Source organism: Prosopis cineraria, unplaced genomic scaffold, assembly GCF_029017545.1.
Source record: "Prosopis cineraria cultivar Desert tree isolate PC_DT_omini unplaced genomic scaffold, ASM2901754v1 PC10, whole genome shotgun sequence".
Classification (NCBI taxonomy): Eukaryota; Viridiplantae; Streptophyta; class Magnoliopsida; order Fabales; family Fabaceae; genus Prosopis; species Prosopis cineraria.
In genome coordinates, this window is record NW_026555341.1 from 21,224,710 (window position 1) to 21,238,871 (window position 14,162).

Below are 14,162 nucleotides of genomic sequence, written 5' to 3' on the forward strand. Positions count from 1 at the left end.
ATTTTAAAAATGGGACTTAAAAAAAAAAATCAACGTCACACAGATAGGAGAGGGAAGTAAATTTAAGAATCCACATTCCTCATAAGCTAGGTGAAGTAGATTCTTTAGAATCCACATCCCCTAACTGGGAGGGGGACATGGATTCTAAATAATCCACGTCCCCCTCTTAGTTGGGGGATGTGGAGACGTGGATTTTTTATACAAAGAATCCACGTCCCCCAACTGAGAGGGGGACGTGGATTCTTAAATCCACTTCCCCCTCCCCCCGGGGGATGTGGATTCTCAAATCCACATCCCCCTTCTAGGAAGGAGATGTATAATATGTTGAAATTTTGGACTCCATGCATACTCACTTTTTCATTTTTCAAAGCTAGTGTGTTAGCTCTCTATGCTCTGTCTCTGTCTCCCTCATAGCTCCCTTTCTTGTCTTAGCTCCCTCATCTCTTTTCTCTATCTCCATCTCAGCTCCCTCCCTCATAGTTCCCTCTCTCATCTCAATTCCCTCTCTTATCTCAGCTCCCTCATTTCTTTTCTCTATCTCTCTTTTCTTAGCTCCCTCCCTCACTCTCTCTCTTAGCTCTCCCTGTCTCTATCTCTCATCTCTCAACTCCCTCCCTCACTCTTTATCTCTCATCTCCCAGCTTCCTCATTACCTCTATCTCTCTTGATAGCTTTGTAGACGAAGAAGCCCAGCCACTCACGACTAAGGACCTCTTCTCTTCTTTCCAGGTATTTTTTTTCCTTGAACAGGTCTCCACGCAAAATGTGATTTTTTTAACCTAAGAATGTGATCAATTAATTTTAGTTTTACATGATGTATATGATATTATGATGCTTAAATTTTGTTTGAGCCCATAAAAGTATATACTTATTATTTTAGATAATTTTATAATTATATAATTATAGGTGCAATCATTTTGTTTTTCCATTGCATTTGGTATATTTTGTTGCGATAGTATATAAATGGTTGTAAATGAATTTCTATTTATTAGACTTTTGCTGTATGAATTGGCTGTTTCTATGACATATTTTGGCAGATTCTATTTTAATTGTAAAGTAAATGAAAATTATATATAAAAAAATTTTTAAAAACCACGTCCCATTATAGGTAGAAAACAATGTGGTTTGTGAATCTAGATAAGAAACCACGTCCCCCTATACCATAAGGGACATGGATTCCTAAGAAACCACATCCCCCTATATCAAGAGGGATGTGGTTTCTCAATCTATGAACTAGGCAATGAGAAATCATGTCTCTCTCTTATTAGAGGGGGATGTGGTTTCTTTATAAACCACGTCCACCACCTATAAGAGGGGACATGGATTTTGTAGAAACTACCTCACCTATTATTAAAGGGGATGTGGTTTATGGTATTCCACATCATAGACATTTACGACATGGATAAGCCATTATTCTAAGTCGCCCAGTATGATGTCCCCTTCAATTGTGACGTGAAAATGCCTAAAAATGTGACATGAAAAGTATATTTTGTAGTAGTGTTGGTATTTTAAGACAATTTTATTTTGGATGCATTAAAGCATGATAAGTGGCAATGAAGTTGGTTTCAATGGATTAAGTGATGGTCTTTAGCTTGTGAGGATTTAAGCCTAATATGTGTATTCTCCTATTATTACTCTCACTCTAAAACTTGTTTTGATTTTTAGTTGAAACTATAATTGCATATGCTTTGCATGAAGATGATTTAGGAATTCTTTTCTTTTAGCCTACTTGGCCAAATAGTTATCACATGCAATTTATCCCTTATTAACCCCGTTGAGCCTAGACCTTTTCTTTAAAATTTTAGCCAACTGAAAACATAACCTATAAAAATATTTTTCCTTCATTTTTCTCACCCCACTTTAGATAATGAAAAATGCATCATAATATTTGTTGGAATGAAACAATATGCTTCAAGAGAGAGTTCAGTTATTTTGGAAAGTGAGTGAGAGAGAGAGAGAGGGAGAGAGAGAACCAAAAAGCAAAGAAAGGAAGGAAGGAAAAATAAAAAGAAAAGAAAGAGCATAAAAGGAAAAAAGCAAAAACAAAAAAAAAGAAAAAAAAAAGCAAAGGAAAGGAAAAACAAAATAAAGAGAGAAAAATAAACCCAAATTAATATTTTTTATTTCTTTCATTCTATATAATTCATTTTAAATATGCTTTTCATTCTCCAAAAGTTTATCAGCCTTCATTTTTCCATATTTATACCATACATTTACCTAAGCCCCATTATAACCTAAAATAAAGTCCTTTTGATTCTTGCATTGGATATAATATAGATAGTAGAGACCTAGATGATAAACAAGCCTATAGTAGTGGGGTTTTTATAGAGGAAATTGACTGAAATACTTACCCATATACACATGAGAGTTAAGAGTTAAACAGTTGACCTTTGTGAGAGGCTATTGCTTGATTCATTCTTACCAAATGAAATTGCTACGATGCTTCTTATTTTGGGTATAAGAGATATTGATTAGAATGTTAAAATGTTGAAGAGCTATAATTGTTTCTTATTGTTTTTTGCTTCCACATATCTTTTCTTAAATTTTGATATTTAAGTTTTTTCTAGGAGTGTAAAAGTCTAAGTATGGGAGCTAGAATTGATAGATGACAATTTTATATATTTTTGTCCTTTTGATTTAGACTTTTGAATATTTATTTAAGGCTAATTGAGTTTAAGTGGATATTATTTGATTTCATTAGCCAATCTTCAACTTTTGAATTTTAACTATCTAATTCTTTAATTTTAAAATATAAATGATATTTTTAACATTTTTGCACATTTTCTATTTATTTTTATTTGTATAGATTTTCTAGACTCAGTTTGGAAGATATTGATAGAATGTATTTTAGATAAGAAGAATAAGGACACACTTGAAGATCAAATCAAGAATCAAATTTTAGAAAGTTTTTTTATATTTATTTATGAATTTTTAGTGTAGTTTTCAACTAAGGTTATTTAGGGTAGTTTTGACTTTTTTAAATAAATTATTAGGTTTTATTTGATAAAGAAAGGAGAGATAGCACCTTGTGTATGTATGTGTGTCTGTGTGTGTGAATGAACAACTTTGATGACCAGAGAATTGGAAAATAAGGTGGTGATGCAGATCGTCCTTCACCTTCTTCTTTCCTTCAATTTTATTGATCGATAGCTCCTCAATTTCTTATGTTGTGCAGTTTGATTTTTAATGCTATGGAGAGCTAACGTATTGGTGTGATCAGTTACAAACCATGATCCTAAACTTTAATCAGAGTCTTTAATATTCAAGGAAAATTTTAATTTAGCTTTATTCCAATTTGCTCTTATCTTCTCTGCCTCTAAATTTTATGCTTTAATTGCTATTGCTAATTAGAATAACTTTATTGCATGATTTTTAAGTTATAAATTTTATCTAAGGTTTTACTTACTATAATTAATTCATATAGCACTATAAGAGTAATTTGGCCTAGGTTGAGTGATTATTCATGCTTTATTTCTAGTGTAGCTACTTAGAATAGTTATTAGGCTATGGGTTAAGGGAGATTTCAATTAATCTATAACTTAATTTGTTGTTTAATTCTTGAATGATAATTTGAGAAATATATAATAAAACTAAAATAATAAAGTTAAATAAAATTAATTTATTTTATGGACAAGGAAGATTAAATTTAGGTGATTGGGTTGTGATTGATTACGCTACTTGTGTTTAATAATTTTCTCAATTAAATTTATTTTTATTTATTTAATTTTAATTTATTTTTTTAAATTAATAACATTATAAAAAATCCCTCCCATTATTTATCTTTTCATAATCATAATTTAAATAGTTACTCTATTGACTCTTAGGGAGATGACCTAGATTGCGCTTTGCTATAAAATCTAGCTTTATTAATTTTGGTGCTATTTGACAGTAGTGTTAGTCAATAAAAGACAACATGCTATAGCACATGGCACAGAGAGTGACGTTGAGGTCTCTATGCCACATACTGCGGCAAATGTGGCACTAGCCACAGCACATGGCCCACTTTTTATGTGAATAATGAGGTTTTGAGTTGCTTTTTGATATGCTTACTCTCAATACTTTCGCTGTATAGTATTTTATAACTTAATTATCTTATGAAATGGTTTTAGAAATCTTTTACTTAGGATCCCAAGCTTTTTTTAAAATAAATAATTTCTCTATGATTAGTAGAATAACTGGAGCATCATACGGCAATGTCAGTGGGAGCATTACTAATAGCTAGTATTAGTTTTAAAAGTCTTGAGATCTAGTCCCTATGTTTGTTTGTTGCATTCATGCTAGTACCTAGCAACTTATATTTTGTTCGTTACACCAATCTTTCCCTTTTTGCTTACCTTTCTTTTACTTTAATCCTTATGAGGGGAGAAAATGAGAAAAAGATGTACTCAAGCTTCGTAAAGTACTCGAGTATCAAGGCATCTAGTAGTGGGAGGATGAGCCTATGCTAGAGGTTCAACTAGATATGCCTCAACAAGCTGATAGAAGAGATAGCTTGTTAGAAGAGTTGAGGGAAATGATGATTGATATTTAGTAGACAATATGAGATCACGACATTCTAATGAGGGGTAGAGAGCAAGTAAGTGAAAGGAAAGGTCAAGAAAAGCTAGTGCATGAGGAAGCTCACAGTAAACTTGTGCCACCTCAAGTTTCAAGTAGTAGGTAAATTATAGGAGTTGCTATTGATTCGTGTATTAATTGAGCTTGAAGACTTTTATAAGATCCAGTTTACTGATGTTCAATGGTAGTATGAAAGAGAGAGAATTAAAATAGTAGATTGAGTGCCTCAAGACCATATATGAGATAATGACCTATATGTCAGGGCAGCAAGTGATTCTAACTATAGTTCATCTAGTCAAAGTAGCCAAGAGATGGTGGGATTAAGTTAGGCCATCTAGTAGTGTGAGATACTCTTGGGAAGAATTCAAGAAGGTGTTCTTTGATTATTACTTCCCGCTATCCTTTCATACTAAGAAAGAGGAGGAGTTTCATTCATTTAGGTAAGGGGATTTAGATGAAGAAGAATTTATTAAGAGGTTCATTGACATATTGGCCTATTCCACATACTTGCAGCACTACAATGACACAAAGTGAAAGGCAAAATGATTGTTAGAGAAGATGTGTACAAAGTATCAATAGTAGATTGCTCTATTTAACATTACTACCTATGAAGAGATATGCCATAGGTTGAGGACAACTGTGAGAAAAGGTAGAGAAGTCGATGCTGAGAAAAGAGAGATAGTATGGGAAGGCTTACTTCTTGCTTAGGTCCAATAGGTGGTCTTTCAAAGAAGCTCGTATAGCTCAAGTAGTTCTGGAGCTTATAGGAAGAAGAGCTTTGCTATAAGTTCTCAAACCCAATCAATTTAGAGAGGTCTAGTGTAAAGGAGTACTGGGGTTCGAATTGGCCTTTAATATGCCAGCTCTTACTTTTAGCATTAGAAGATCACCTCAGTATAATATCATGATAGATTTCATGTAGACAAGTATTGGTCCTGTGTTAACTGTGGGAGGCTAGGACATATTGCCATGTATTTCCCTGAAGGTGGAATAGAAGCGATAGAGTAGCAATCAACTATTTTAGGATAAGTCTTCGTAATGACAGAAGAAGAGGCCAAAGCATCTTTGAAGCTGGTTAAAGCTATAATCACTATCTATGAAAATAGAATTAAAGCATTGTCTGATTCTAGAGTTATGCATTCTTTCATCTTATAAGAATGTGTAGATAGACTAAAATTATAGCTAAAAGAGTTACATGTGTTGATTAAAGTGACTATACCTTCAGGATCTTCGAGTATTACTAGTAGAGTTTGTCAACAAGTTGAGATTGTGTTTAAGGATCAAGTATCTGTAATTGATTTGATCTGCATTCCTATAAAGGGGAATGATGTAATAGCTGGCATGGATTGGCTAGTAGCTAATAATGTTGTGCTTGATTGTACTAGGAAGCTAGTGTCTTTGCCAGTATTGACGATAGGAACTAGTTCTACTAAGCAGGCTAGATTTTTATTAGTTGTGCAAGCTGAGAGATTGATCAAATAAGGATGTTGTCCTTATATGGTGATTTATGTAGCAAGCAGTGTGCGCGATGTGGTTATTGAAAAGATTGGAGTAGTATATGAGTTTCTTCAGGTATTTTTAAAAGAGATTTTAAGATTACCTTTGAAAAGGGAAGTTGAATTCTCAATAGATTTGGTTCCTAGAATTGAGCCAATTTCTAAAGCTCTGTATCAGATGTTACTCTTACAATTGAATGAGTTGAAGAAGCTAATTAAAGAGTTACTTGATAAGGGGTTTATTAGACTAATTGTATTGCCTTAGGGATTACTGGTGTTATTCATGAGAAAGAAAGATGGTAGTTTATGAATATGCATCAACTATTGATAAATGAATAAAGTGACAGTGAAGAATAAGTACCCTTTACCTAAGATCGATGACCTACTAGATCAGTTGGCTAGAGCCTTAGTCTTTTTTAAAATTGACTTGAGGTTAGGGTATCATCAGTTAAGGATCTCCAAGAAAGATGTGCCTAAGCCAACCTTTAGGACACGTTATGGGCATTATAAGTTCCTTGTCATGCCATTTGGTTTGACTAATGCACCTGTGGTATTCATGGATTGCATGAACCATATATTCAGGCCATATTTAGATAAGTTTGTTGTGGTTTTTATTGATGACATTCTAGTTTAGTTTGAAGATGAGGAATAATATGTCAAGCATCTTAGGATTATACTTCAAATTCAGAAAGAGAACAAGTTTTATGCCAAGCTTAGCAAATGTGAGTTTTGGATGAGAGAAGTTAGATTTTTAGGTTATGTGGTGTCAACAGATAGGATTTTTATTGATCTTCACAAAGTTTATGATGTGTAGAAATAATAACGACCTAGCTTAGTTATAGAGATTTAAAGTTTTCTAGGATGAGATAGATATTACCGATAGTTTATCCAAGATTTTTCTTAGATTACTTCTCTATTAATGAAATTGACCTGTAAATATTAGCCTTTTGCCTGGAATGACAAGTATGAGATCACATTTCAAAAGTTGAAAGAAAACTTGACAACTGTGCCTGTATTGATAATTCTTAATCTGAGACTACCTTATAAAGTGTATATGGATGCTTCTCTAAAAGGTTTAGGTTGTGTGCTAATACAAGATGAATGAGTAGTAGCCTATCCATAAGGTAATTGAGACTGCATAAAGAAAATTACCTAGCTCATGATCTAGAACCTACACTAAAGATTCGGTGTTATTGCTTGTATGGTTCAGTATTTAGGATGTTTAGTGAACACAAAAGCTTAAAGTATCTGATAGATTAGAAGGAATTAAATATGAGGTAAATAAGATGGAGGGAATTGCTTAGGGGTTGTACGTTTGAGTTGAAATACCATCTGAGTAAAGCTAATGTGGTAACTAATGCATTGAGTAAGAAGACACTATACATAGCTAGTTTGATAGTTCAAGAACTCAGTTTGAAAGAGTCTTTCATAAATTCTCAACAAGATGCACCATTGAAAGCCTTAGCGAGTGCTTATGCTACCGTGATTAGTAGTTGCTTTTGGAAAGAGTTAAGAATGGCATAGCTGGAAGATGAGTATCTTCTTGGGATTCAAAAAGAGGTTAAGTCAAATTTATCTAAAGACTTCAGTTATAATGATATTGATTCACGGTTTATCAGGATAGAATCTATGTACCTAATGATGTTGACCTGAGAAAAGTGATTTTGATCGAAGTGCACTATAGTAAGTATACCATTCACCCAAGATCTACAAAGATGTGTCCAGACGTGAAGAGTTATTAGTAGTGGCTAGGGATGAAAAGAGATGTGACAAAGTTTGTAGTAAGGTGTTTAACTTGTCAAAAAGTTAAGATCAAGCATCAGAAGCTGGCTAGAACATTACAACCATTAGAGATACCTAAGTGGAAATGGGACAACATTTTTATATATTTTATATCTAGATTGTCAAGAACTCAATTGAGACATGATGCTATTTGGGTGATTGTTGACCGATTGATAAAGTCAGCTTACTTCTTAGCCATTAGGATCAATTACTCTCTAGAAAAGTTGGTAGAGACATATATCAGAGAGGTTGTGTGATTGCATGAAATACTGATGGATATAGTTTATGATCATGATTTGAGATTTACGTCTAGATTTTAGGGAGCATTATAAAGAGCCATGGGTACTACATTGAAGCTTAGTACCCTTAGCATCATCAGACTGATGGTAAAAGTAAAATGAATAGTGGAAGTGAAGAATAAGCAATTGAGAAATAAGACAATTTGACTAGTACATGTTTTTTGGAAAGGTATGACTCCTGGTGATGCAACGTAGGAGATAGAAGTTAAAATGAGGCAACAATATCCTCAATTGTTCCCTTCGGTGAGCATGTACTAATAATTGACTCAATCTTAGGGACAAAATTCTTAAAAGGAAGAGAGAACTGTAACATGCCAAATTTATGATTTATGTATTAACATTGATTAGGGATTGAATTAGTGACTTAATATGGGATTAGGATCTTAAATAGTGAAGTATTGTATTAACTCATTAGGATGTTATATGAATAGATATGATTGGAAGAATGGTGTCTTGAAGTAGAGCACTGTGGTAAAGGATGGATGAGCCATGGTGCATGATGCATTACTTTGATAAGTAAGTTTGTGTACCAGCTTGTGAAACAAAAGGAAAAAGGGAGAAATGAAATTTGGTGTAAAGAAGAGTAGGGAGCTCTACTAGGGCAAGTGATTTTAGGAGAAAGGATGACATTTTTGACCAGTTATTTATTAGGTAAGTCTCATACTACATTAACCTCTGATTCTACCATATTTTCTCTTAGTTTAAACTATTGAGAAATTGAATTTAGAAGTTTCAAGGAGATGATTTCTTACCTTATAGTAATAGAAAGGTCCTCTGGGATTAAACTAGTGCTTTTGGACTAGTTTATGTTGGAAGGATAAAGTGTTAAAGGTAGAGGTTCAATTTGACCTAGACAAGAGAGAGTAGTAAGAGAGGATTTGGTTGTAAAGAAGTTGATGCTTATAGTGAGTGATAATTGGTCCTAATATGTGTGAATGAATATGATTAAGGGAAATGATAGTGATTAGGTGCTTAATTATGATAATTGGCACTTTTAGTTAATGGTGAAATTGACTTTGGTTGCCAATTTTGTATAGATTTTAGTGTGTGAACCATAAATAGTAGAGTGAGATTTGAGTAAGGATATTACACGGGTAACCCTTTCTATTGGATAGAAGGATTGAGATAATCATATAATTTATTATGTTTATTAACTATTATAATTGTGTAGAAGTAATGGTATTATTGTGAAATTGAGGTTCAATTAGTTTTGTTCATGGTTTTGCATCGTGAATGATTTTAACATGAAATTAGATTGTGAAAGGGGAGTTTGATGATTTTTGACTTTATTTGATATACACATATATTTATGTATGTATGGTATGAGTGTAGAATTGAGATAAATTGTATGGAAAGCGTAATCATAAGAGGTAGAAGTTCATCTAGGATATGTAGGGATGTGTGTATGAAAATGTGAGTGAAAAATCTATATGGTTAAACTGGCACTATAGGACATTTGGCTGGTACAGTATTATACAATCTAGTACCAAGGGTAATTTAGTATAATAAATATTGGGACTGTAATTATAGGATATCTGAGCAGTCTAGCAACTCCCTTGTACCCATTAAGGTATAATTATGAGTTAACGACACCTCTATCACAGGTGTGTGATGAGGAAAACCATAGTCCATAGGTGAGATGTAACATCCTAAATTTTAACCTCAGGAACTAATTGCTAATCAATGCTAAATTAGTAATCAGTGAATTGATTGTAGTTTAGGTATTGATTTAATATTTTGTGTTGTTTGAATATTGTATTGAAAGGATTAAAGGGTAGAAAGATAATTCAGTGCATAGTGCCGAGCACAAGTAAGATTGAACTCACTGTGCTACACGTCACGATTGAAGTTGAGTGTGCCACAGCACATCATCCAGGGATCATATAAACCTATGTGATTAGCTTGTGAAATCAAAAGGGAAAAGGATGGAAATGCACCTGGAGGGGTGAAGATGTTCATCTTTGTTAGAGCAAGTGATATTTGGAGCTCGGGAGTCTGCTTCGATTAATAACTTGCTAGTTAAGTATCACAATCCCAAGCTTCGATTTTACCCATTTTTCATTGAATTGCATCAGTTGAGAAATTGAATCATGAATTTTTAAGGTGCTGTAACGTAAAAGAAAGGGTTAAAATGGGATATCTAATACAAAACTAAGGTTTTGTGACTAGCATAGCATTGAATGGTTTAGTTTTGAGAGTTTAAGCTTAAAATGGCCTGAAAATTAGGTTGAAATTGAGAAATTGGTAGAATGAATAAGTAGTCTATAAGGCTAATGACTATAAATAATGGATAAGAAAATTCAAAAGGGTTCAATTAAATTGTTATATGTGTTAAAGGATTCAATTTAGCCGAATCAATGCCTATGTTTAGTGTTGAGAATTAATTGAAGGGCATTATGTTGTGTAGATTAAGCACCTGTGAAGTTATTTGTGAGAATCTGCATCCTTAGGAACTTAGTATAGTTAGTAACCCTTAGTAGTAAGGGTTAAAGGTAACTGAAGTAACCCTTTTACTTGTTTGTTTATGAAATTGTTTGCAAGTATTTTGATATAAATATATACATTATGTTGTGAACTAATAAAGTAGCAGTATTGTGAAAGTATATGCATTCAGGTGTGTGAGTATTGATTGAAATGAATTTGAAGTGGTATGTGCATTGACATGCATCACATCTAAGAGATATACCTTAGATTATGGTAGCAGCACATAGCTCTACTTTGAGGAGTTCTAGGAAGTCTTGATGATCCAGAGCATAGAGGTTGATTCCATCATGATGGACTTCGGAGAAGAATTTTGATAATCTAAAGTGTAGAGCTTGACTCTACTATAATGAACCTAGGATATTAAATGATCTATAAGGTTACCCTAGACTAGGTTAAGGGGTCGTTATCCTACTCTGTATAAGGCTAGGAAGTCTTAATAATCTAGAACATAGAGTTTAACTCCACCATGATAGACCTTAGAGACTACCCATACGTAAATAAGATTACCTAGTCTAAGCAGTGGTATGGTGGGCCCTGTTCCTTGTGATTAAAAGTCCTGGTCTAAGTGTAGAGATTTCTCTACCAGGGAGAACCAAGAATGTATTGCATGAGCATAATGAGATTGATCAGAATGAATTCCTATCTACATATGATATTGCTTTTATTAATACACATGCTACTTTATCGCTTGTTTATGATTTTTCTTACTAATCGGTAATTGGGGTTATCTTTGTGTTAATGGGATGTATGTCTCACTACATTACTTTATAACATAGGTAAAGAGAGCATAAGAAGACTAAGAAAGGAAGCGAGGAAAGAGTAGCCTCATTTAGTAGTGGTATGACTACCATTTGAATGAAATGCATGTATAAAGTTGTTTGTAGAGTTAAGTTGCCAATTCAAATGCATAGATGTATGTGAATATGAGAAAGTGAATTGTGCAGTGAATCTTGCTTGTATGTATATATATGGTGTTGCATTATACTGAGGGTGCCCCAATAGAGGGTACATGGGTAGGCTTAAATGCAAATCAAACAAGTATATGTTGTGTTGTAACTTGTTCCACTGGTATATTTATATGATGATTATATGTTGATTGTGAATTGTGTTGCTATATGAGAACTAAACACAAATGGTGAGAACTTGACACAAATGGTGAGGTGAAGGCATATTTGGGAGAGTCAAGTACATTTGTAGTTCCTAACCATATGGTGATGCAAAGCCCCATATGTGAGAGTCGGAGGGTTGAAAGTGGAACAAGTCTAGTTGTATATGTAAATATGTGTTGTATATGTGTATACCTCACATAAGACAACAATTTTGTAATGTGGCTTTAAGAGGCTAAAATGGACTATTAATATGATATGTAGTGTCAATCAAGTGTATGTGGTCATTATGGTTCAAGGCTTAAAGTGGTCAATGGGACAAGGAATGAGAATTGAGCACTTAAGGTGTAAGTTTTTAAAATAAAAAGTAACTTTTACACCTAAGTGTTCAATTTTAGATCAGACTATTAGATCAAGTCTGAAACTTATTCCATTAGCTAGTATATGTGGTAAGCTTTGTGTAGGCACTTGAATTACTCTAATTGAACGTTCGGAGTGAAAACGATGCACATCAAAAGTTTATCATTTTTGCTATCAAATGACAGTAGATTGCTGTGCATGGTATCTCACATCATGGCACATGACATAGTCAGAAACAAAGCGTGTGGCTCTGTGCCATATGCCGTGAAGCATGTATTGCACGCCGCGGCATATGGCCTTTTTTAGGGTTGAGATTTTGTGCCTCTTTTAGCCATATAAATGTGTTTATGCTTCTACTAGCTCTCTTTTAAGATGTCAAGATTCTGTGATTTGAAAACAAATAAAGGGCTATTACTCTAATATTTTATTATTCTTATGTTGTTGATTATGTGTTTGGGGAGGTAAAGCCTGGATTGAGACAGGATTTTTACAAGGGATAGATTACTTTAGCCAGGTGTTTGTACCATTGAAAGTGTGCTCGGGTCAATAAGTGATTGATTTAGTAGAGCCTATAGTTTCGTGTCAGGGAGCATTGGAGGTTCAGTGGTTAGATAATCATGCTAATGCAGTATTTACGTGGAAATTCTTTAAAAAGAGGAAATTCTTACATACTTTGATATATAATCGCTATTATTCTAGTTTTGTTACTTTAGCATGGTTATTTATGTTAATAGACATTAAATGAATTATATTTGTTACTAAAATTTTGATCTTACTAATGTTATTTATATTTTTCAAGTTCTAATAGTAGTGGAGCAAAAGGAACAGAAATCATATGAGTGAATACTCTTTTAATAAGCCTATTGTAAGATGATGTAATGAATATGCTTGTTAATAGTTTGGATCATATGTATAAGTTGCCATAGGAACAAGTAATGCACGAGCAATTGTATTATTGTGAATATTTGTCTACATATAGTTTGATTCCCTAGCCCCTATGTATTTGTGTGTACATGATGAAATGATAGTATGGACTAGTAGATAGATGATATTGCGTGGGGATATGATGAATGTTTGATGTGCATGAGAAAGATTTGGCCATGTATGAGATTGAGAATTGAAAAAGTGAATTTGCCCATGGTATGTGTAATGGGCAGTTTATAGGCCAATTGTGTGTACGTGTATTGTATTGTATATATAATTGGTTAATCAAGTATACATTGTATATTTAGACATGGTCAAAGCCCAAAAAGTGGCCAATGACTTGTGGTTTTGATTTGAGATGCTCAAGTGTTGAATTTTGACTTCAAATAATTAAAATACACTTGAGTGTCCAATTTTTGAATGGAATATTAGATTAAAATGAAGCCAGTATCATTGATTAGACTTTTAAACAAGCTTTATGTGGGCCTTGAATCACTTCAATTAGATATCAAATGCAAAAATAGTGTACTTTTGAAGTTCTCATCAAAATCTAAAATATGATAGTAGATTTTGATATGTATGCTATGGCATATGTGTCAATGAAGGACAACATGCTGCAGTGCACGGGACAAAGAGTGACGCTGAAGTCTTTGTGCCACATGTCACAGCACATGGCCCACTTTTTTATGAATAATGAGGTTTTGAGTTTCTTTTTGATGTGCTTACTCTTAGTACTTCTATTGTATAGTGTTTTATAACTCAATTATCTTATGAAATGGTTTTTATAAATGTTTTACTTAGGATCCGAATCTTTTTTTTAATAAATGATTTTTTTATGATTGGTAGAATAAGTTGAGGGTTGTATGGTAATGTCAGTGAGGGCATTACATTCTGAAATTTTTAAGGCTGCACATATGCAACAATAACCTAGCATAAGTGTAAGAAAATAAACCAACCTGAAACTTTAACTTTCTAAAATTGTCAACTTGTGAAATTAATGATTCTCAATTTAGAATGAATCTAAAAAATTTCATTGGACCATTAACATGATTTTCGGTTAATAATAACAAGAAAAAGTGTGTAATAAACGTGACTCATCAGTATGAAGAACATGTACTTTATGCATTACAAATGATTCGATGAAAAGCATTAAT

The 14,162-nt window shown here is 33.3% G+C and overlaps 1 protein-coding gene across 1 annotated transcript in view; it reads left to right on the forward strand.

The window, feature by feature from the left end:
- Window positions 1–14,162, forward strand: part of LOC129322492 (uncharacterized) — a 178,343-nt gene that overhangs the window by 144,521 nt on the left and 19,660 nt on the right.